This window comes from Mustelus asterias, chromosome 3, assembly GCF_964213995.1.
Source record: "Mustelus asterias chromosome 3, sMusAst1.hap1.1, whole genome shotgun sequence".
Taxonomy (NCBI): domain Eukaryota; kingdom Metazoa; phylum Chordata; class Chondrichthyes; order Carcharhiniformes; family Triakidae; genus Mustelus; species Mustelus asterias.
The window spans coordinates 51,844,366-51,868,778 of NC_135803.1; positions in this window are offsets into that span (position 1 = coordinate 51,844,366).

A 24,413-nucleotide genomic window follows, 5' to 3' on the forward strand; every position below is an offset into this window, starting at 1 on the left:
TAGCGGACATGCCAAATTTCCTCAGCCTCCTGAAAAAGTAGAGGTGTTGGTGAGCTTTCTTCACTACAGCACCTTTGTATGAAAAAGGGTTTTCTGATACAATTTCTAAAATTGCTCTTCATCAGTTTGAATCTGTTATCTATTTTTAAACATGTTGATATTCTGAAGCAAATTATCCTAACTGCTATCAAGAATAAAATGAAGCAACAATATACAGGTGACAGTATAACTTGGAATGCATGATATTCCTGGGCAGAAAATGTACCACAAGTCAGTAAACATAACAAAAACTCCTGAGGTGCTAAGGTAACAAAAAATGTTAACTATTCATGGATTTAAATTTTCTCAACACCAAACTATTCGAACAGTATCATTAAATAATGCATTTGAGTCCAAATTGTTTTTGCGCATTAGTTGACATAATAGCAGAAGGCAACTGTAATGAGGACAAATGCCTTACAAGATTGACCACCACGAGTGCTAAGCAATAAATCAAAGTTTGTTGGAGTAACAAGAAAATAATGCGGTCATCCTTGTCATCAATCTTCCAAAGATGATGACTCTGACTATTTTGAAATAATCAAGCCAGTACAGTCAATCCTCAGCCATGGGGCAAGGTCCTGGAACCAAGTGAATAGTTAAGAGTAACCTTAAAATAGCTGTACCTGTATATTGGTTTTACATTGGCCATTACTCCAGAACATCGAATCCCTACAGTGCAGAAGGAGGCCATTCGGCCCATCGAGTCTGCACTGACAGCAATCCCACCCAGGCCCTATTCCCATAACCCCACATATTTACCCTGCTAACCCCTCTGACACTAGGTTCAATTTAGCATAGCCAATCAACCTAACCCGCACATTTTTGGACTGTGGGAAGAAACCGGAGCACTGAGAGGAAACCCCGCAGACACGGGGAGAATGTGCAAACTCCACACAGACAATGATCTGAGGCCGGAATTGAACCTGGATCCCTGGCGCCGTGAGGCAACAGTGCTAACCACTGTGCCACCGTGCCACCCAAATCTTTTCAGTAAGTGATTCTATTACAGGAGGAAAGGAGTTTAGGGATTGTAAATTTAAAAACCCCAAAAGTTGAGCTCTGTAACGTCCATAGTTTTGGCACTATAGGTACCATTTTGGTACAAAAATGGCATGCACACAACATGCGCTTATACGTCTGGCATTGTAGCACTGAATGCCATCTTGCAGAGGGTGCTGAGCTGGAAGTTTGCAAAGTGGGCAGATCATGTTGTCAATCGGGGTGTAATGCTGATTTGCTGCCAGCGCTGTAGCTAATGCCCTCTCTTAACATTGCACAGCTGAACATGTGTTCAGCAGCAGGAAGAAAAAGGAAGCATCAACAATTTCAAGTATGTTGCTTATTTCTTTCAGCTGGCTCTGTTTGTTTGAGTTTGTGGAAGTGCTGGGTTATTCAATCAGAGTTGCTTACAGTTGGGAATGTCTGCAGAGAGTGATGCTACACATGGAGAAGGCCTCACTTGTGACTGAAAATCTTCTGGGCACATCAATAGCACTCAGTCATAGAATCCCTACAGTGCAGAAGGAGGCCATGCGGGCCTCGAGTTTGCTTTGACTCTCCGAAAGAGTATCTTACCCACCTCATCGCTGTATCCCTGCGCATTTACCACTCTAATCGCTTCAAACTACACATCTCTGGACACTAATGGGCAATTGAGCATGGCCAATCCACCTAACTTACACATTATTTGGACTGCGGGAGGAAGCCGGATTACCCGGAGGAAACCCACACAGACACGTGGAGAATGTGCAAACTCCACACAGTCAGTCACCCAAGGCCGGAATTGAACCCGGGTTCCAGGCGCTGTGAGGCAGCAATGAATGCTTTAGTTGCAATTCCCCTTGAACTGCAACACGAGAGGGAGAAGGAGTAGATAGTTAAGGGAGAGGACAAGTTACTTGCAGTGGGAGGTAGAGAAAGGGTGAAGAGTTCTCAGTGGAGCAGGGCTGCTGCTAGTAGGTGACAATGGTGAGGAAGAGCACTGATCAGGTTGAACTGGTGGGTCACTATGGCACCTCCATGCAGGGAGCAGTATCTTTGGCAAGCTAAGGGATGAAGCCACATGTTATGAGGAGAAAGTAAGATCTGCAGCAAGGAGCAGGAGCAGAAGTTCAATACTTAAGTTGGAGCATCGAGAAGCCAAGACCATGCACAGGCAGCTTGTAGCTTCTGATGATAGTTAGAGAACTGGAATAGACATGCAGCTGCTGGAGACCTGGTTAGAGCATCTGGGTGGTACCCCTGAGTCCAAAGCGTGCCACGAAGAGGGAGATTCCCTTTGTATCTGGGAGGCAATGTTCATGTGGTCATGGGAAATTAGCAATAGGAGCTATAACTGAATTCTGCTACTTCAACTGCTGATTAACAATTAGTGTTAAGCTCTCAATGGTATTCTGGTGGATCTGAAGCATCTGCTGTTAAAGTCCATCGTAAACAGTTTGTTTCTCAGAGCCAAGCTTTCCCATTCATTGTGGTAAAGATTTGATGCCAGTGGAATAAAAGATCCTTGTTTTATAACCTTCAGCAGTCTGTGTGTTTGAACTGCATGTTACATCAGCAAACAGCATTATTCACCCAAGATCTTCCAGGAATGCTTCTCTTGCCTGCACCTAAGCCAGGAGCAGAGCGTGAATGTGGTCTTCACTTTATAAAGGAGGCATTTACAGAACTCTGCCATCTCTTGCAACCAGACCCACAGCCTCAGAACAGGGTGAGGACAGTGATGTCTGTGATTGTGAAGGGAACTATGATTTGAATTTCTTTGTGTTGGGATCCTTCCAAGCTGGAGCAGGGGACATAACTAACATTTGAAATCACAAGTTTTCGGAGGTGCTGCTTGAGGAACAGCGCTCCAAAAGCTTGCGATTTCAAACAAACTTGTCGTGTGACCTCTCATCTTGTCCATCCCTGTCCAACACTGGCATCTCCACATTATGAAATTCTGCCAGCTGCTTCATAGAGTCATAGAGGTTTACAGCATGAAAAAAGGCCCTTCGGCCCAACTTGTCCATGCCGCCCCTTTTTTTTTACACCCCTAAGCTAATCCCAATTGCCCGCATTTGGCCCACATCCCTCTATACCCATCTTACCCATGTAACTGTCTAAATGCTTTTTAAAAGACAAAATTGTACCCGCCTCTACTACTCCCTCTGGCAGCCTGTCCCAGACATTCACCACCCACTGTGTGAAAAAATTGCCCCTCTGGACACTTTTGTATCTCTCCCCTCTCATCTTAAACCTATGCCTTCTAGTTTTAGACTCCCCTACCTTTGGGAAAAGATATTGACTATCAAGCTGATCTGTGCCCTTCATTATTTTATAGACCTCTATAAGATCACCCCTCAGCCTTCTACACTCCAGAGAAAAAAGTCCCAGTCTATCTAGCCTCTCCTTATAACTCAAACCATCAAGTCCCGGTAGCATCCTAGTAAATCTTTTCTGCACTCTTTCTAGTTTAATAATATCCTTTCTATAATAGGGTGACCAGAACTGTACACAGTATTCCAAGTGTGGCCTTACCAATGTCTTGTACAACTTCAACAAGATGTCCCAACTCCTGTATTCAATGTTCTCACCGATGAAACTAAGAATGCTGAATGCCTTCTTCATCACTTTGTCCACCTGTGACTCCACTTTCAAGGAGCTATGAACATGTACCCCTAGATCTTTTTGTTCTGTAACTCTCCCCAACGCCCTACCATTAACTGAGTAAGTCCTGCCTTGGTTCAATCTACCAAAATGCATCACCTAGTATTTATCTAAATTAAACTCCATCTGCCATTCGTCAGCCCACTGGCCCAATTGATCAAGATCCTGTTGCAATCGGAGATAACTTTCTTCACTGTCCACTATGCCACCAATCTTGGTATCATCTGCAAACTTACTAACCATGCTTCCTATATTCTCATCCAAATCATTAATATAAATGAAAAATAACAGTGGACCCAGCATTGCTCCCTGAGGCATACCGCTGGTCACAGGCCTCCAGTTTGAAAAACAACCTTCTACAACCAAATTGGCTTCTGGCATGAAGCCAATTTTGTATCCATTTAGATACCTCACCCTGGATCCTGTGAGATTTAACCTTATGCAACAACCTACCATGCGGTGCCTTGTCAAAGGCCTTGCTAAAGTCCATGTAGACAACATCAACTGCACTGCCCTAATCCACCTTCTTGGTTACCCCTTCAAAAAACTCGATCAAATTTGTGAGACATAATTTTCCACTCACAAAGCCATGCTGACTGTCCCTAATCAGTCTTTGCATCTCTAAATGCCTGTCTCTCCAAATACCTTCCAACAACTTACCCACCACAGATGTGAGGCTCACTGGCCTGTAGTTCCCAGGCTTTTCCCTGAAGTCCTTTTTAAACAAAGGCACAACATTTGTCACTTTCCAATCTTCAGGCACCTCACCCATGACTATCGAAGATTCAAATATCTCGGCTAGGGGACCTGCAATTTCCTCCCTAGCCTCCCACAATGTCCTGGGATACACTTCATCAAGTCCTGGGGATTTATCTACCTTGATGCGCCTTAAGACTTCCAGCACCTCTTTCTCTGTAATATGTACACTCCTCAAGACATCACTATTTATTTCCCCAAGTTCCCTAACATTCATGCTTTTCTCAACAGTAAATACGGATGAGAAACATTCATTTAGGATTCAACCCATCCCTTGTGGATCCGCACATAGATGACCTTGTTGATCCTTAAGAGGCCCTACTCTCTCCCTTGTTACTTTTTTGCCCTTTATGTATTTGTAGAAGCTCTTTGGATCCTCCTTTGCCTTATCTGCCAAAACAATCTCGTATCCCCTTTTTGCCCCTCTGATTTCTCTCTTAACTCTACTCCTACACCCCCTATACTCTTCAAGGGATTCACTTGATCCCAGCTGCCTATGCATGTCATGTGCCTCCTTCTTCTTCTTGACCAGGGCCTCAATATCCCGAAGTCATCCAGTGTTCCCTACTTCTGCCAGCCTTGCCTTTCACTCTAAGAGGAATGTGCTTACCCTGAACCCTGGTTAACACACTTTTGAAAGCCTCCCACTTACCAGACATCCCTTTGTCTTCCCACAGACTCCCCCAATTAACTTTTGAAAGTTCCTGCCTGATATCATCAAGGACCTTTTAAGAAAAGGAATCCACAGCCATGAATGATAAAAAAAACAATCTGAGCCTGCAGCAGACTGAGATTACAAAAGCAAAGTACTGCTGGTAATCTGAAAGAAAAACAGAAAATGCTGGAGATACCCATGAGGTCTGACAGCAGCTGTGGAGAGCGAAACCTGCGACCTGAACTCTGTTTCTCTCTCCATTGATGTTTGCCAGACACTCTGTTAATTGAAATCGCCCAACTTCAGCCTGGGCTTCCACTGCAGTACTCGAGGTTGGATAGTTTCTGCTTGGGATAAGTGGTTTAAGGCTTTCTTGAATGTAGGACCCCTGTTGGGGCATGCAGCCACTCAGAAGCGCATTTAGCACTCGATGACATGCCTCTATAATTTAAATCAGCAGGCAGCAAGAGTTTGCGATCTGCCTGCATTACTTCAAATGGGAATGGAGCAATAATATCCCTGCACCTGTTTCGGGGTCTGTCAAATGTTTAGCCCGAAGCATTTTAATTGTATTTTTTTATGTATCTTTACCAATTTTAATGCTGTTTCAGGTTAGAACTTAGCAAAATACTGTTGGAATGTTGCTCTGGAGAAAGAAAGTTTGGGCCCCAAAGAAAATTAGATTCCAGCCAAAGATTTTGTAGGCTGCTGACATTGATGGTTACATCTAGGATTGAGATTCCTTAACTTCTCATTCTTCAACAATACTGGTAATTGCACTGGAATTCACGGAAAATTCTTCCAAGTTATTAAATTATTCCCTGCTCCGAGTGGTCTCTCTCATGCTCTCCGTAGCCTACCCAGTCCCAATTCCCAATCCGTGCAAATTTGAAAAATGTCTTGGAATTTTTTTAATGAAATCATAAGGCGAGTGTTTAAATCTTTTATCTGGCATTCAGAGATATTCTTCAATTAAATGTCCATTCTAAAACATTATTTTTCCTCAGTGGTGCAGATGAAGGCTAGGGGAATAGATTTCTGCTTAATCTTTAAATTCATTTCATTTCAGAAAAAGACTTAGCCCACCATTTGAAACCGAAGCAACACAAGTATTTCAACCACTGTCTACCAGCTTTTCCTGTCGACACTAAATACCTTTTATGCCAATAAATATTCCTCCCATGGCTTTGGTATTTATCTAGTGCAGCGCTGCAATTTCATGCAATGTAACCTTTTGAACTTGAATATGTTTTGCTGTAAATGTGATGGGGGAGGTTACTGTAAGTTAATTTTGAAAACCTACATGGCTGGTCAGTGTTGTTACAATAGGTTGCCTTCCCAAAACGGCATTATCTTTGTAACTGTCCCATTGACGCTACCTACATGTCCCTTCCAAATATTTAACACTTTTTTTACGATTACATTTCAGATTAATGGATTTGCAATAAAATGCTATGACTAGAATTGTAGGTTTCACCTCAGCCTGTACCCTAGTTTCCTGAGGTTTGCAAGATTACGATGAGTGTCAGATACTTTTGAGAGATTACCTCTGACTAAGGGTCATCCTGACTCAAAATGTTGGCTCTATTCTCTCTCCACAGATGCTGTCAGACCTGGTGAGATTTTCCAGCATCTTTTGTTTTTGTTTGAGGGATCAAATGTTAGTTTACATTAATACTGCTTCCAAAAACCAAGTACCCACAAAAAAGCATGTCGAACAACGGTCTTGAGAGCAGTTGATGCTGAACAATGGAGAACTATTTGTCAGAGCTCTCTATAGTCTCTTACTTATCTAATTCCTCGATGTCCTTTGGAAACAGAGGCCTCAAATAATGTTGGTGATTGCAATGTCTTTGGCTTTTTTTTTGCAAAAATATACTTTATTCACAAACTATCTAAAAGAACATTAGAAAACATTTCAAAATAGTCATCACTGTGCAATGATGTTCAAATTTTCTACATAGATCTTGTTGTAGAGGAGATGCTTCAAAACAATTGTGATTGATGAAATATTCTCCATATATATTCAATATGAGTCATGCAGCCCAAGGGTTCTTTACAAATTTCAGCCCCTCGCTGTCTTAGACCTTTCCATAGTATTAGGCTAATGATGGAAGATTTAAAACAGGAATGAAGAGGAATCGCTTTACTCAAAGGGTCATGAATCTATGGTATTTTCTTTAGTGCAACGGACACCAGAACACTAAACAAATTTGAGGGGAAGATAGACAGGTTTTTAATTAGTAGCGGGATGGAGGGTTGTGGGAGCGGGCAGGAAGGTGGAGATGAGGCCGAGATGAGATCAGCCATGATCGTATTGAATGGCGGAGCAGGCTCGAGGGGTTGAACTGTCTACTCTTGCTCCTGGTTCTTATGTTCCCCATTGCATCAGTAAGGCAACTGCCCCAAACTTTAGTGCATCCCTCAATGTACAGTCCTGGATGTTGGAATGTGCCAGTCTGCAACACTCAGTCAAGAACAACTCTTTGCATTGGAAGACCAAGTGCTGGGCAGACCAAAGAGCGTCTGTCACGGAGTTGATGACCAGCCGCAGTTAATGTTGGTCTTGGTGCGCGTCCCTGGAATAGCCCACAGAGCACAGATTATTGCTTGGCTTGAACCCCAACGTAAAAAAAAACAGGATGTGGAGATGCTGGCGTTGGACTGGGGAGGGCACAGTAAGAAGTCTCACAACACCAGGTTAAAGTCCAACAGGTTTATTTGGTATCACAAGCTTTCAGAGCGCTGCTCCTTCATCAGGTGAGTGCATTTCTCTCCAGACCTTGTTTACAAAGGTACATTCCATAATGAGGTGGACAACAGCCTCTTCCCCATCACAACCACTTCGAGGACGACATGAAAACGGGGTGAGACTGTGGGCATGAAGGGAGGATCATAGAATAGAATCCCTATAGTGCAGAAGGAGACCATTCGACTCATTAAGTCTGCGCTCACCACAATCCCACCCAGGCTCTATTCCCATAACCCCATGCATTTACTCTAGCTGGTCCCCCTGACACTAAGGGACAATTTAGCATGGCCAATCCACTAAACCTGCACATCTTTGGACTGTGGAAGGAAACCAGAACACCCGGAGGAAACTCACACAGACACAGGGAGAACGTGCAAACTCCACAGACAGTGACCCGAGTTCAGAATTGAACCTGGGTCCCTGGCACTGTGAGGCAGCAGTGCTATCAATGTTTCTTCTTAAAGATGTTTCTTAAAGATTTCCAAAGTTTTTGCCTCTGTCACTCAGAAACCTGCCAGAGTGTTGGAAATATACATCCCAAAGAAGACTTGTTACACATGAGATAGATGATAAGTAGATATGGCAAAATGTAATTTTGGTTCCATAGCATTCCAAGGATTCCAGAAGACAGTGATTTTTGTTCATTATCCATCAAACACTTCAAATGTAAATAGTGGGATCTAATTCTTGTCAACCTGACTGTATGAAAAATGGAGCAATTGGTATGCTAAGCACGATAGGTATGTTTGATGGTAAACACGGTGCCTGCTTCTGAAGGACACTGAATTCTTGTGAGACGGCCGTCAAACATTTATGCCAGGATCACTTGTCCTCCCACAGCCTTTTTATGTTATGAGAGTACAACTGGTGGGTGATGCAAGTCTCTTTCTGTTCACTCCACTCCATAACTCCCATCTCCAGGCAATCAGTGGCATCACAGACCTGAAACGATATATTTGAATTAAGAGAACTGGTTTGAGAGCAGTAAATATGAGGATCCAGCCTCTTCTGTTTCCCTTCATACAGTGATAAATCAATGTGATGCACAGTGGAGCCTAAAATGATTGCTCTCCATCTAAGTTGGGAGCCAATGTACGTATTCAGGAAGAATACAATAAGATGGTATTGAAATGTCTACAAATTTATTACTGCAGACGTTACATTGATTCAGTTTACAGGAGAATTTTGGCTTCTGTGCAATTGCTATGGTTTCAAATACAGAAGCAAAGTTCAGGTGCAATCAATTCATTATGTCAGAGTTTGTAAAGTAATATTTTATATCCAAATGTAACTTCAAACTAGATTTTAACATTACCTTTCCACACTTTGATCAACTTGTAAAGCAACATGAATTTTAATCCTAAAACATACAACATAGTATGGTTCCTTCACGGTTATGCTGCATGAGTAATTTAATAATTAATTTGCATAGAAAGAATAATGCACATTCTTTAAATACTGAATCAGCCACCATATTTTTGGAATTCTGTATATTAGACTTGGAATAGAAAGTGAAAATAGTTGCCATTAGTCTGAGGCTGACAGAATTTTTACACAAGCTCGAACTTTGAAACTGCCATGTGGGATCTGTTATCTAGATTACTAGCCTAATAACATAACCACTACAGGACCAAATCCTTCAGCGTGTGCCATACCACTCCCTGTAGACATCAGAAATTTAAGACAGCAGTGTAAACAGTTAATATTTCTGCAAACTCAGCTAAAGCCAATAGAAATCAATCAACAACTGATCTGAAATGGTGGCTCCCCCCATATAGCACAGGAGGGAGGCGCTTCCTGCTGCTGAATGCATGGTCATCTATGTAGGGCTAAGCGAAGCATTGAGGCTGAAAATGGCAGCATTGGCATCAAATCAACATTGCACAGTGAATGGTGTCACAATCTGCCAACTCTGCATATCTCCAGTGTAAGCTCCTTCTTCTCGCACTAAAACCCACACCAAAATGGAATCCCGAGCAGCCAGCACCAGAAATGTGTGCATGAGTACCTAATGCCATCTGGAACTGAAATAGCAATCAGGCACTAGGCAACCAAAACATTTGGTTAGGTGCATTGGCCATGCGAAATTCTCCCTCAGTATCTCAGTATACCCGAACAGGCACCAGAGTGGGCGGCACGGTAGCACAGTGGTTAGCACTGCTGCTTCACAGCTCCAGGGTCCCGGGTTCGATTCCCGGCTCGGGATACTGTCTGTGTGGAGTTTGCACATTCTCCTCGTGTCTGCGTGGGTTTCCTCCGGGTGCTCCGGTTTCCTCCCACAGTCCAAAGATGTGCGGGTTAGGTTGATTGGCCAGGTTGAAAAAAATTGCCCCTTAGAGTCCTGAGATGCGTAGGTTAGCGGGATTAGCGGGTAAATATGTGGGGGTAGGGTCTGGGTGGGATTGTGGTCGGTGCAGACTCGATGGGCTGAATGGCCTCCTTCTGCACTGTAGGGTTTCTATGATGATTTCTATGAGTGTGGTGACTTGGGGATTTTCACAGTAACTTTGGGACATGGGCGTCGCTGACTAGCCAGCATTTATTGCCCATCCTTGGTTGCCCCTGAGAAGGTGGTGGTGAGCTGCTTTCTTGAAACGCTGCAGTCCATGTGCTATGGGTTGACCCACAATGCCGTCAGGGAGGGAATTCCAGGATTTAGATGCAGCGACTTCGAAGGAACAGCGATATATTTTCAAGTCAGGATGGTGAGTGGCTTGGAGGGGAACTTGCAGGGGTGGTGTTCCCATGTCTCTGCTGCCCTTCTCCTTGGAAGTAGTTGTGGAAGGTGCTGTCTAAGGATCTTTGGTGAATTGCTGCAGTGCATCTTGTAGATAGTATACACTGCTGCTACTGAGCGTTGGTGGTGGAGGGATTGAATGTTTGTAGATGTGGTGCCAATCAAGTGAACTGCTTTGTTCTGGATGGTGTCAAGCTTCTTGAGTGTTGTTGGAGCTGCACCCATCCAGGCAAGTGGGGCATATTCCATCACACTGCTGACCTGTGCCTTGTAGATGGTGGATAGGCTTGATTGCAGCATTAATGTAAGCCTACTTGTGACACTAATAAATAAACTTTAAAACTAAATTTTCACTTTAACAATGCCAACTTTGGTCTTGGACAGTAGGCACAAAGAAACATTGGGATAAGTCATTTGATGATTTCTTAGTCTTAAGTTATGATGTGAAGACATGGCTGACATGGGCGTATGTTATGTTTTGTGCAATCTATTATGATCTGCATGGTACAAAGATATACATTTATTTTTAGAAGCTTTTGAAGCTCTATCCTCCATCAGATATTTAATGTTAGTGATATGTGGAGACCTGGGTGTCCAATAAAACTCCTGCATGATCATCTCTCTCAGTCGAGACTTAACCAGTACATCTTCTAGCTTGTTGACTAAATAAGTGTGGAATGAATTGCATATATTGTGAATGTGGGTTCATGGAAACAAAGGAAGCTGGATGACTTCCTAAGTGTGATTAACATACCTATGTATTGAGGTAGTTGGTTCATTGCAGATTGTGTTACCCAGTCACCCTGGTCTCCTTGAGCTTGCTTGATCACCAAAAGATAATGACTGAGGAAGTTCCCAAGAGTTTTCTTTTAAATTGGCCTAATTTGTTTTTTGTTGATTCTCTCTTTTTTGTCTGTCCCAGGAAGAATAGCTGCATAACGTGAGCCTGGGACAGACTATTGTCGAAGATACACCATGCCACAACAGGTAAGGTCCAATGGGCGAGCTCATCTTCATTTGTCCTTCTTTTTCATATATTCGCATCTTAACCAGGGGCTTACTCACCAAGCACCTTAACTCCGTGACTGGCTCCCTTCACTGGAGATGTAGGTAACTATGTAATTATAGTTATAAACTTAGCATTGCTGGAAAGTCCATTGAAATCAGAATGACTGCAGTATTGGAAGGAGGATGCAATGATCAATACCCATTTTATGTTCTATATTCTCCATATTCTATACTTCTCCAGTAAATGATGCATTAAAAGATTTAAAGGAGGAGAAAAATCATGTGAAAAAATTAACATCAATAAATACCTTTTGTTTAAAGTAAGATACATAGAAAGGAAATGTTTCCATGATTAGCAATGTCCTCTGCAAAGTACTTTGGGGGGGGGCGTGCCAAACACACCAGCAAAACCCGCCTGCACAGAGATCAGGACACCATCTTTAAAGGGAACCTTGATCAGAGCCTGAGTAAACCTGCCTGCCACCCCCCCAGCCCACCGTGGAGATCTCAGGGGAACCCCCCTCCCCAGTGCCAGTCATAGTCAACACTTCCCTACCCACCCCCCACTGATCACCAGCCCCTTCTCTCCCCCACCCACCCACCCACTGATCATTGGCATCTTCTCCCTGCTTCCCCCACAATCTGAGCCAGCACTCACCTCCACGCCCCCCCACTCCCCAACGGTCATCATCAGCATCCCCAGCTCTTCCATCTGCTCCTACCCACCACCATATCGAAATGAATTCCCCCCTCCCCTCCCATGCTACCACTCCTTGGCACAGCTTGGCACCACCAGGTTGGCACTGGGTGCCAGTCTGGCAGTGCCAACCTGTGCCAGGGAGCATTGCCAGGTCATTGTGTGGCCACATCCCTTTCCCCCGAAGGCTATCCTTACCTTTACAACACCGGGAGACCCCCACTACAGGTTCACATCGAGGGGCACCTGTTTTAAATGGCACCACCATGATGGCACACTGGCGCCCTCTGAATGTCCGGTCAGGGGGGTGAGTGGGGGGAGTCCGGAGAGAGGGCTTGTTAGTGACATGCTGATGTATTAAAATGAGCTTTCTGTGGTCCCGCGGCATGTTCCACGCCACTCCATCAGCGGGGCGCCAGTAAGCTTGGAACTCGGAAACTCGGCAGCGCAAATTGCGCTCTACTGATTGTAAGTACGTGCTGCCATTCCCGCAGACGGAGACTGCAGGCTCAAAATCACCTCTCCTTTGTCTGTAAGACACATTTAAATCAAACAGAATCCATGAGTTATTCCTCAAGCTCTCTGATGGTTTTCTCCGCTAATCAAACTGACTGTGGTTGGAACCAAAGAAAACACATTACTTTCTGTCCATCTAGTTAGTGTTGAAAACTAAAGGATCAGAGAACAATAATCAAAAGCAAAATGGCTTATTTTTCATACAAACGTTCATGAGACACTTCAGAATAGCTTTTAAGTAAAAAGTTGGAACTAAAAATGCTCCTTTTAATGATGCTTCCTGCCCTCTGCTGTACGCAAGCTTATATTTGTAATCTGCTTAAGTGAACCATGAAATACCAAACAAAACAAAAAGACATCTAGAATTTCACTCACTGTGAAAGTATGAGAACTGGAATATTGTATTCTGTCTATTTGGGGGCAGTGAAGGTGTTCCTTGGGATTTATACATCTCAATCTGAAGCTAGCCTTTTAAATATGTTATTTACAGGATACCTTACACAGATGTTTTTTTTCCTTCTGTTTAACTATTGCAATTTTCAACCACTTTAGAAAAAAATGTAATTTTGGAAAATTTTCTGTTAAAATGAAAGTGTCTTCAACTCTATCACTCTGAGTTCAATTTGAACACAGCAATAATTTGTAAATACAAATTCTTTTCTCACATGGGAAAATGTCTCAAGGTGCTTAACACTTAAGGAGGAAATAGCAGACATTGAACAAGAGTTGGACAAAAGTATTATTGGTTGGGTAACAGTCTGGTTAAAGTGCAGTTTTTAACAGTTCAGGGGCATGGAGGTGGAGGAAGTTCTCGGGGTAGGATAGAATGAGGCAGTTAATGAGTATGTAAGCAGCCTGAGGATTTTGAAATTAATATGCTGGGGGTTGGAAATCCAGCAAAGATTGGGAATGCTGGTTGAGTTGGACTTCGTATGGAGAAGTATAAGGCAGCTATGGGGCTAGAATTACCTTCTGAGTTCAGGAACTAGACATTGGGAGAACTTCCAACCCCGCACCGTGTCGGCAGTAGACTCCCAACATCTTGGGGTGCCTCTTGATATTAAAAAATATAAAATTAGAATGAGGCTCCAGCTACCAGACTGGAATTGCGGAAGGCATTCCTTCCACAGCGCAGCCTGTGGCCACAGTCGTGACCATCAAGTGTGGCAGCTTTGGTGGTTGGGTGGTTTAAAGCGTCCACTGGAGTACTGCCCCATGGTGTGCCACAAAGAGGCTGCCTCCTCTCACTGGCTGTGTTTCGGCCAACACAGGGGGCCCCACTTGTCGACTGGAAGAATCTAGTAATGGATTCTGTTTCCGACTCAACCTGTCATGTTCCCGACTCAACCTTTTCAGAAGTGCCTTGGATCAGAATTATGGTGACAAACTGGAATGTCAACTGGTGGCCATTGACCTCTACTCCCTCTCCCATCAGACTTTGACAATTCAACCAATAGAGTTGGAGTTTATATAAAACAAAGCTCAGGAAGTTGGTCAGGAAGAATTGGAGATAAAATGTGGGGGTTGGATGGAGAGGATGGACTAAGTGTCTTTCTGGCTGGGTTGAGGTCGGGTAATATTGTAGAGGTGGAAATTAGCAGTCTCGGTGATTTATACACTGTGCAGTTTGACAGTCAGCTGAAAGACAAATAGAATACCAAAGTTGTGCATTATTGAACGTTGTTCCGTGAACATTGAATGTAATCTATTGCAGAGTCAAATAAACACAACCCTTGATGTTATTTCTGATGGAGCCTGAGACTCAGAATTAAAAGATGGTGTATATGGTTTTTAAAATATTTATTCCTTGAATATTGATGATGTTAGCAAGGCTGCATTTAATATTCATATCTAGTAGCCCTGTGTATGAATAGGTGGTGGATTGTCTTCTTGAACTGCCTTGTGTTGACGACATTGAATAGGGAACTCAAACGCAGCAACAATGAAAGAATTGCAAAGTGTCTCACAGAGGTAAGACGAAGGTAACTTCATTTTCAAGACATTACTGTTCATTTTTCTCAGTGACAGAATTTACATTAACTGGGAAATGCTGTCAAAATAAGATTATCCAGGTGATGCAATGTACCCTGCAGAACAGGCATCCATATTGCAAGTAGGGAGAAACAATCAAGTGAGCTTCCCTGGTGTGGATTGTGTTGAGTTTCTTGTGCTGTGAAGCTCTTCTCATTGAGGTAAGTGTTGAAAATTCCAATGTACTCTTTCCTCTGCACCCTTCAAATGAAGGAGAAGCTTTTTGAGCTAAGGCATATGTTGTAGAGATGCCAGATTCTGCCCTGTTCTTATAGCCATTGTGTTGAAATAGCTGATGCTTTTTTATAATAATTATATTGTGTTCAGAATTCTCATTCCTAGGCCCAACCAATCTTTGCTGTTTCATAGATGTCGTTCCTTCCATCATAAGGTCAGAAATGGTGATGTTCACTGATAATTTCACTATTCATCACCATTTACAACCCCTCAAATACTGAAGCAGTCCGCGTCCAAGTGCAGCAACATCTGACAATAACCAGACTTGAGCTGACAAGTGGCAAGTAACATTCGTACCACACAAGTGCCAAGCAATGAATATCTCCAACAAGAGAGAATTTAATCATCGTCCCTTGACATTCAATGGTGTTACCATCGCTAAATTTCCCACTAAAAATATCCAGGGGATTACCATTGACCCGAAAACTAACTCGACTAGCTATATAAATGTGAGATGGCCAGAGCAGATCAGAGGTTTGGAATTACTTGGCTAGTAACTCACCTCCTGACTCCCCAAAGCCTGTCCACCATCTACAAAACACAAGTGAAGAGTGTGATGGAATACTCTCCACTTGCCTGAATTTCTGCAACTCCAACAACAAAAAATGCCATACCATCCGCGATGAAGCAAGCTGCTTGATTGGCATCCTTTCCACAAAAGTTCATTCCCTTCTCCACTGATGAACCGTGACAGCAGTGTGTACCACCTACAAGATACGCTGCAGAAACTCACCAAGGTTACTTAGACAGCACTTTCCAAACCAACAGCCATTACCATTCAGAAGGAGAAGGGCAGCAGATACATGGGAACACCACTTTCTACAGGTTCCCTTCCAAACCACTCATCATCCTGACTTGGAAAATATGTCATTGTTCCTTCACTGTCCCTGGATCAAAATGCTGGAATTTCCAATCCTCCCTTCCCCCCGCCTCACCCCCACCCTAACAGCACTATGGGTGTATCTACACCACATGGACTGCAGCGGTTAAAGAAGGCAGCTCATCATCATCTCAAGGGCAATTTAGGATGGGCAATAAATACTGGCCGAGCCAGCAATGTCCATCTCATAAATAAATTTAAAAGGTGATACTGCTATGTCAATTATTTGCAAAGCAATGTGAACTTGAATAATTAAAGACCTGCCTTTATATGGTGCTTTATCATAGCTTTGCATAAGAACATAAGAACTAAAAGCAGGAGTAGGCCATCAGGCCCTTTAAGCCTGCCCCACCATTCAACACGATCATGGCTGATCTATGCCGGCCTCAAATCCTTTTCTGTACCATTTCCCCGTAGCCCTCTATTCCTCGATCTATCAAATACTTATCCACCTCCACTTTAAATACTTCGAATAATCCAGCCTCTACCACCCGTTTGAGGCAGAGAATTCAAGATTAACCACCTTCTGTGAGAAGAAATTTCTATGCACCTCAGATTTCAATGACCGACCCTTTATCTTGTAGCTATATTGCCTTGTTCAAGACTCTCCCACTAGTGAAAACATCTCGCCCTATCAAGTCCCCTCAGGATCTTATATGTTTGAATAAGATCAACCCTCCCTCTTCTAAACTCCAAGGAATGGAAACTCAGACTATTTAGTCTCTCTTAATAGGACAACCATCTCATCCCAGGAATTAGCCTGGTGATTCTCCTTTGGGCTGCCTCCAATGTTACTATATGCTTTTTTAGGTAAGGGGTCCAAAATTGTTTGCAGTATTTCAGGTGAGGCCTCACCAACACCCTATATAATTGCAACAAACCTCCCTATTTTTAAACTCTAACCCCTACGCAATAAATAGCAAAATGCCATTCGCCTTCTTTACTACTTATTGGTCCTGCCTACTAGCTTTTAATAAATAAATAGATAGCATTTATGGAAGGATCAACAAAATTGATTTAATTAAATGTGTTAATTTTGTGACAGCAAAAAAGCAGGCTCATCAACCCAATTGGTTCAGCTGCTGAAATGTTTGACACAACAACAATTAACCCTATTAGCATAACATTCTATTCTTATGCCCTTTGTGCATTTAAGCTTTCCTTAAATGAATCTTGTACTATTCATCAAAAACGTTCTTGTGGCAGCAAGTTTAATGTTCAAACCACACACTGGGTAAAGAAGGTCATCCTAAATTTTCTATTGGATTTATGGGTGACCTCTTATATTTCTTGGAAAATCTATATAAAATTACAATACTTGCTCTCAGATATATCCCGAAGCATTTCACATACAATAAATTACTTTGAAGTTTGCAAGCATCTCTTCTGGCAAAAGCAAAATTCTGCAAACAGTAATGAGCAAAATGACTCATTAGTATGTTTTTCAGTGATATTGGTTAAGGGAGGAATGTTGGCTCCAATATCAGAACAACTCCTTTATCTTGAAATAGTGTCATGATATGTTCAACTCCAGCAGAAAAGGCAGAGGGATATCTTAATAACCCCAACGATATATTCCAGTATCATACTGTACAGACAAGGGAGGAGAAATAAACTGAAACAGCAATCAGTGTGATGTTTTGGAAAAGTAGATGTGTGTCTATCTTGCCCTATTTAGCATGTGGCCAGGTTAACAAACTAACAGCATACCTGGGTCTATAAATGAAGAAAAATATCGCCAAAATGTTGCTGCCGTTCACACCAGCGGGATCTTATGGTCGTGCCGATGGAGCAACCCCGTTGACAATGGCAGGACCATAAGGTCCTGCTGCCAGCATGTGGCGCGTCACCTCCCATCACCACCAAACACACTGCAGAGAGGGAGAAAAGTCCCAGCCATCATATTCACCATTCATCCTGAATCTATGTTACATCACTCCCATTCCGTACACTCAGAAAGATACCATTAAGGATTGTGCACTTCTTGAAGTGTTAAATCAAGTATACTCCTTTAAGTGTTAAATCAAAAGTGTAGTTCGTGTGTTTGGCTTGTTGTATGAGATCAATCATTGAGGGCCAGGTAGAGAAAGAACTTCTTTTCCACCCTTGGATGGTATATCTGCTGGGTTCAAATAGTTAAAGTCAGATATTCGGATTATTGCAAGATTCCCGCAAAGAGATTAATGTTCAGTAGGCCGTGAAATTGGGCACTTGTGACTTTCATATCAAGCGGTAAAGTTTCTTTATAAATGGCCTTGGAGTTTGGAAAACGACTGGGAAGTTTTTAAAGACTCGACAGCCTCCCAATTCTTACAAGACGAAGATGACACGAGTGTTCTTTGCAGCTGCTGTCTCTTTTGGTATTTCTGCAGACTGCCCAGGTCCTCTAAGTCTTTAGACAATACACATTGACCAGAACTCCACCACCTCACCCGCCCAGAATTGGAGCGAGCGAGGGTCCGACAACGGAAATTCCATTGACCTCAGGCAGAAATTTCTGGTCTCGCCCAAGAGAGGCCATAAGATCCCGTCGATTATCCCCGAAAAGTCTTGAAAAAGTAATAACCATAACCTGTATTTATATAGCATCTTTAACATAATAAAACATCCCAAGGTTCTTCACAGGAGCATTAGAAAAGAAAATTTGACATTGAGCCACATTACGAGGTAGATGATAAAAAACTTAATCAAGCACAGACTTTAAGGCATGTCTTAAAGCAGGAAAGAGAGGCAGAGAGTTTCAGAGGAATTTCTAGAGATTAGGGGTGGGATTTTCCAGCCCTTCCCATTGATGGGACCTTCTGGACCCACCGATGGCCACCCCCAGCGATGGGTGCCCGGGCAGCTGGACGGGCAAGCCACACAAAATGCAATAGACATCAGCAAAACTGGAAAATCCTGCTTAACGTGCCTGAAATCCTGCAGCTCCGATCGGCGCCTCCAGCTGCGCATGCAAAAAAAAAAGAGAGAATGCGGCTCCCCTGCCACATCACTCCCGGGCCAGATAATGCCTCTCTCTGTCCCCCATAGATATTCCCCACCTCCACAACATTACTGACCCTCTTAACCCCCCCAGCCCCTCCCGCCACTCAGACCAATCACGCCCCCACCCCTCCCATTCTCCCCCCCCCACTGATCTCAGGCAGAGTGGCAGTGGACCCCCCTTCCCCCTCACTGATCTCAGGCAGAGTGGTAGTGGAAACCCCTTCCCCCTCACTGATCTCAGGCAGTGTGGCAGTGGAACCCGCCCTTCCCCCTCACTGATCTCAGGCAGAGTGGCAGCAGACCCCCCGTCACCCCCCCACCGATCTCAAGCAAAGAGCCGTCGGACCCACCTCCCCACCTCAAACGATCTCAAGCAGAGAGCCATCGGACGCTCAACATTTACCTGCTCACTAACTGGAGCATCCAAATTGGACTTTTGTGGAGCATATCTGTTTTGCACCGATTCTGGATGGGCGAACGCAGCGGTAAAGGGGGAAGTGCCGGTAAGGCTGGGTGTGCTGCCCATTAAGTCAATTTAAATGCATGCAAATGCATTTAAATGGCCGTCACACCCGTTTTGGGTGCGATCCTGAACGCAGCCATTTTCGGACCTTGATAAAGGGGGAACCGGCGCGAAGGCAGACACAGATCACACGACTCGCCTCACACCCAACTTTACCAAGTTTTCACGCCTGAAAACGGGCGCAACGTTTGGACCCAAAGAGACAGCACAAAGGAATTGTAATTCACCACCATAAAGAAATGCAAGTGTCCTTGAATCTACAACAAGGATTAAGTTGAGATTTCTATTATACCTCTTTCTGTTACATGGCATAGATTGTACTTCCATTCAGGCTTGTTGGTCTATTGCCAAGAACTTGTAAGGTTATATTAGTCCACTGTTTATATCATATCTCATTACTCAGATACAGTCAGTACAACATGAAAGACTGACAAAGTAATTACATAGTTGTACAAAAGAGTTCCATCGCCTGCCAATTGTTTGATCTGTAATGTCAATGCTCTTTAATAAGCTGACATAGTCCAAACACGGACCTGGTATCAAGAATGCAAAGCTACTAATGTAGAAATAATATGTGCCAGTCCTCAGTTATTGTATTTCTTTGGGATGTTTATCTTTTTATTGCTTCCTAGTCTCTTCCACAGAACATTTCTTCATTGCAAAGCAAACAACCCAGCCCATTACCAGTAATTAACTAGGTGTCAGAAGACATGAATGATTAGGCTAGTGAAGAGTTGCTAATCACTATTGTCCTCTGCTAATGTTTTCTCAACATACCTTTTCTTTATCTAAGGTGGTGAATGTGGGGTGCAAGTGGCTTGTCCTCCTCTCTTGGTTATTCTGGGGTAGAATTTCACAGACATTGGACATCTTGTAATTTAGCAAAATGGTTATTCTTTATCAGTGAACCCTAACAATGTGAATCATCAGGCCATTTGACCGTTGTATTATCGCAAATGGGACAGATGTTGTCCTCACCCAATGTCTGCACAGAGGCTCTTAACTGGGTACCAGGAAATGCTCAGGAGGTGTAATCCTTGCTGGATGCCTCCCTGCCTCAGGGATGCTGAGGCTCTTTCTGGCCATTTCGGCAGAAATTGGAAATTGCTCAATGACACACAGTCAACCTTGGGATAGAAAGCACATCAGCAACTTACTGATACCTTACTCAAAGGACCAAATGGCCTATTCCAGCTCTTATGTCCTATGTAAATGTAGATGAAATCTTTAGGTGTCAACTCAAATTGGACATGTCGGGCGCTAAAGTTGAAGCTGCTACTTTCCCAAATATCCATCTCTATGACATAGCAAGATGGTAATGATCTGAAACAGGAATCCTGGTGGATTTTTAAAATCGCTCTTAACCAGTTGCACTGAAATGAATTTGGATGTATCATTCCCAAACTGTTTGAAATTGGCAAACAGTACAAATAACAACTGAGCCTTTCTGAATTGTGCCTCAGCAGTTTATTATTTAATGTTCTTGCTCAATAATTATTGGATCAATTTTCTTAATTTTAAGTACTAACTGAAAATCCCCCATGCTGTAAGCACAGATATGATTCGAATTAAACTCCGATGAGACCAAATCCAGCTGTACAAAACATTAAATATTTTCAAAGTAATCATTTCCAGTCGCTGATTAGACCATAAAATGTTGTGCAATCTATCTACAGCAACCTCATTGTGACATTGCAGCCTGGGTAATAACTATGAATCATAGTCAGACTGGAGGCAGCAGTTGAGTTGGGGAGATGCAGTAGTGAGTGGGAAAACCAGAAGTCTCAGCATTTCAGTTTGTGCAATTTCAATAGAGCCACTTCATTATATACTGACTTCCAGCTTTGGCACCAAATGCACTAAAATAGGTCTGGAGCATTTAAAAAGCCACTTGTAGTTGCAGCAAAGGAACGAAGAAGAGTTGCAGTGGATTCAGAACAGGAAGATTAATAATGCAAGTAGGAGAGAGATATTCTTTCCCTGCAATGGGAGAAAAAAACTTGCTATTGTAATGAAGAGGGTGAGATTGGAAATGGCCCAAGGGGATCAGCATTTGGAGCATTTTGCCTTGCTCCACGATTGAGACAGAAAATGCTTTAGTGACCGACCCAGATCAGGAAAGGTGAGAATAAATTGCACATTCACTAACATCCTTTTTTCTCACATCACTCAACCCTCCCCTCACTGTCTTGTCAAAGCTATTCCATCGCATTGCTCTTCATTCCCATTGCCTTCCTATCTTTCTCTTTCTATGCAGGTGAGAACATTACTATTGGCATCAATGTACCATTCGACAGACACCAATGAGCTTCAGCAAAATTGAAACGATTGGAGTCAAAGAGGAAAAGCACCAATAGTTGGGCTTATGCTCGCCACTAAGGAAGATGGTCACAGTTGTTGGACATGAAGTGGTGATGCCAGTGCTGGACTGGGGAGAGCACAGTAAGAAGTCCCACAACACCAGATTGAAGTCCAACAGGTTGATTTGGAACCACAAGCTTTCAGAGCACTGCTCCTTCATCAGGTGAGTGATATTGTAAGCCACTCAGCTGATGAAGGAGCAGCACTCTGAAAGCTTGTGATTACAGATGAACCTGTGGGACTTCAACCGGGTGCTGTGAGACTGCTTACGATTGTTGGAGTCCAGTCATCACAGCTTTAGGAAATTCTCAAGGCAGCATCCTTGGTGCAACCATCTCAGTTTTTTCATCATTGACCTTCCTTTTGTCATAAGGTTAGGAGTGAGCTGTTCAGTGATGAATCCATTTTGTTCAGTTCCATTCTGAGCTCCTTCAGTAAAGACATATCTTATGTCAGCCTACAGCAGTCCTAGGACAATATTCAGGTTTGGATAGATAAGGGACAAGATTCCCTCGAAGGCACTCACCATTTTGACTTGGGCATATTATTAAAGGCATACATTTATTAATTGGCATCTGATCAAAATCCTGATATGCCCTGCCTAACACCAATATGGGAGTATCATTATCAGAAGGATTGCAGCAGATTCAGGAGAAGATCTGCCATCATGTTTGTTGGGCACATATGCGTGGGCAATATATGTGGTGTTGCCAGGATTTCCTACACCAAATAACAACAAACAAAAAAGGTGATCTTACGGGATTTTCCTGCTCCCTATTTGGAAATAATCATGATCAAATTAGCAAGTCAATTTCTTTTCTCTCTGCATGTAGCTCAGTACATATCACATACTTAGATCAAGGCCCTTGTGATCTGTACAACTTCATGCATTTAACCATTAGGTACACGGGGAGAGTTGTCAAGATTCACAATAAGAAAAATGAACTTGTGATAAATGCAATTAAACATAGAAACATAGAAAAACTACAGCACAATACAGGCCCTTCAGCCCACAAAGTTGTGCCGAACATGTCCCTACCTTAGCGATTACTAGGCTCACCTATAACCCTCTATCTTACTAAGTTCCATATACTTATCTAAAAGTCTCTTAAAAGACCCTATCGAATCCGCCTCCATCACCGTTGCTGGCAGCCCATTCCACGCACCCACCACCCTCTGAGTGAAAAACTTACCCCTGACATCTCCTCTGTACCTACGCCCCAGCACCTTAAACCTGTGTCCTCTTGTGGCAACCATTTCAGCCCTGGGAAAAAGCCTCTGACTATCTACTCGATCAATACCTCTTAACATCTTATACACCTCTATCAGGTCACACCTCATCCTTCGTTTCTCCAAGGAGAAAAGGCCGGCCTCACTCAACCTATCCTCATAAGGCATGCTCCCCAACCCAGGCAACATCCTTGTAAATCTCCTCTGCACTCTTTCTATGGCTTCCACATCCTTCCTGTAATGAGGCGACCAGAACTGAGCACAGTACTCCAAGTGGGGTCTGACTAGGGTCTTATATAGCTGCAACATTATCTCACGACTCCTAAACTCAATTCCTCGATTGATGAAGGCCAGTACACCATACGCCTTCTTAACCACAGCCTCAACCTGCACAGCTGCTTTGAGCGTCCTATGAACTCAGACCCCAAGATCCTTCTGATCTTCCACTCTGCCAAGAGTCCTACCATTAATATTATATTCCGCCATCCTATTTGACCTGCCAAAATGAACCACCTCACACTTATCTGGGTTGGACTCCATCTGCCACTTCTCCGCCCAGTCTTGCATCCTATCAATGTCTCGCTGCAACTTCTGACATCCCTCCACAGTATTCACAACACCTCCAACCTTTGTGTCATCAGCAAACTTACCAAACCATCCCTCCACTTCCTCATCCAGGTCATTTATAAAAATCACAAAGAGTAAGGGTCCCAGAACAGATTCCTGGGGCACTCCACTGGTGACCAACCTCCATGCAGAATATGACCCATCTATAGCCACTCTTTGCCTTCTGTGGGCAAGCCAGTTCTGGATCCACAAAGCAATGTCCCCTTGGATCCCATGCCCCCTCACTTTCTCAATAAGCCTTGCATGGGGCACCTTATCAAATGCCTTGCTGAAGTCCATATATACTACATCTACTGCTCTTCCTTCATCAATGTGTTTAGTCACATCTTCAAAAAATTCAATCAGGCTCGTAAGGCATGATCTGCCTTTGACAAAGCCATGCTGACTATCCTTAATCATATTATACCTCTCCAAATGTTCATAAATCCTGCCTCTCAGGATCTTCTCCATCAACTTACCAACCACTGAGGTTAGACTCACTGGTCTATAATTTCCAGGGCTATCTCTACTCCCTTTCTTGAATAAAGGAACAACATCCGCAATCCTCCAATCCTCCGGAACCTCTCCCGTCTCCATTGATGATGCAAAGATCATCGCCAGAGGCTCAGCAATCTCCTCCCTCGCTTCCCACAGTAGCCTGGGGTACATCTCATCCGGTCCCGACGACTTATCTAACTTGATGCTTTTCAAAAGCTCCAACACATCCTCTTTCTTAATATCTACATGCT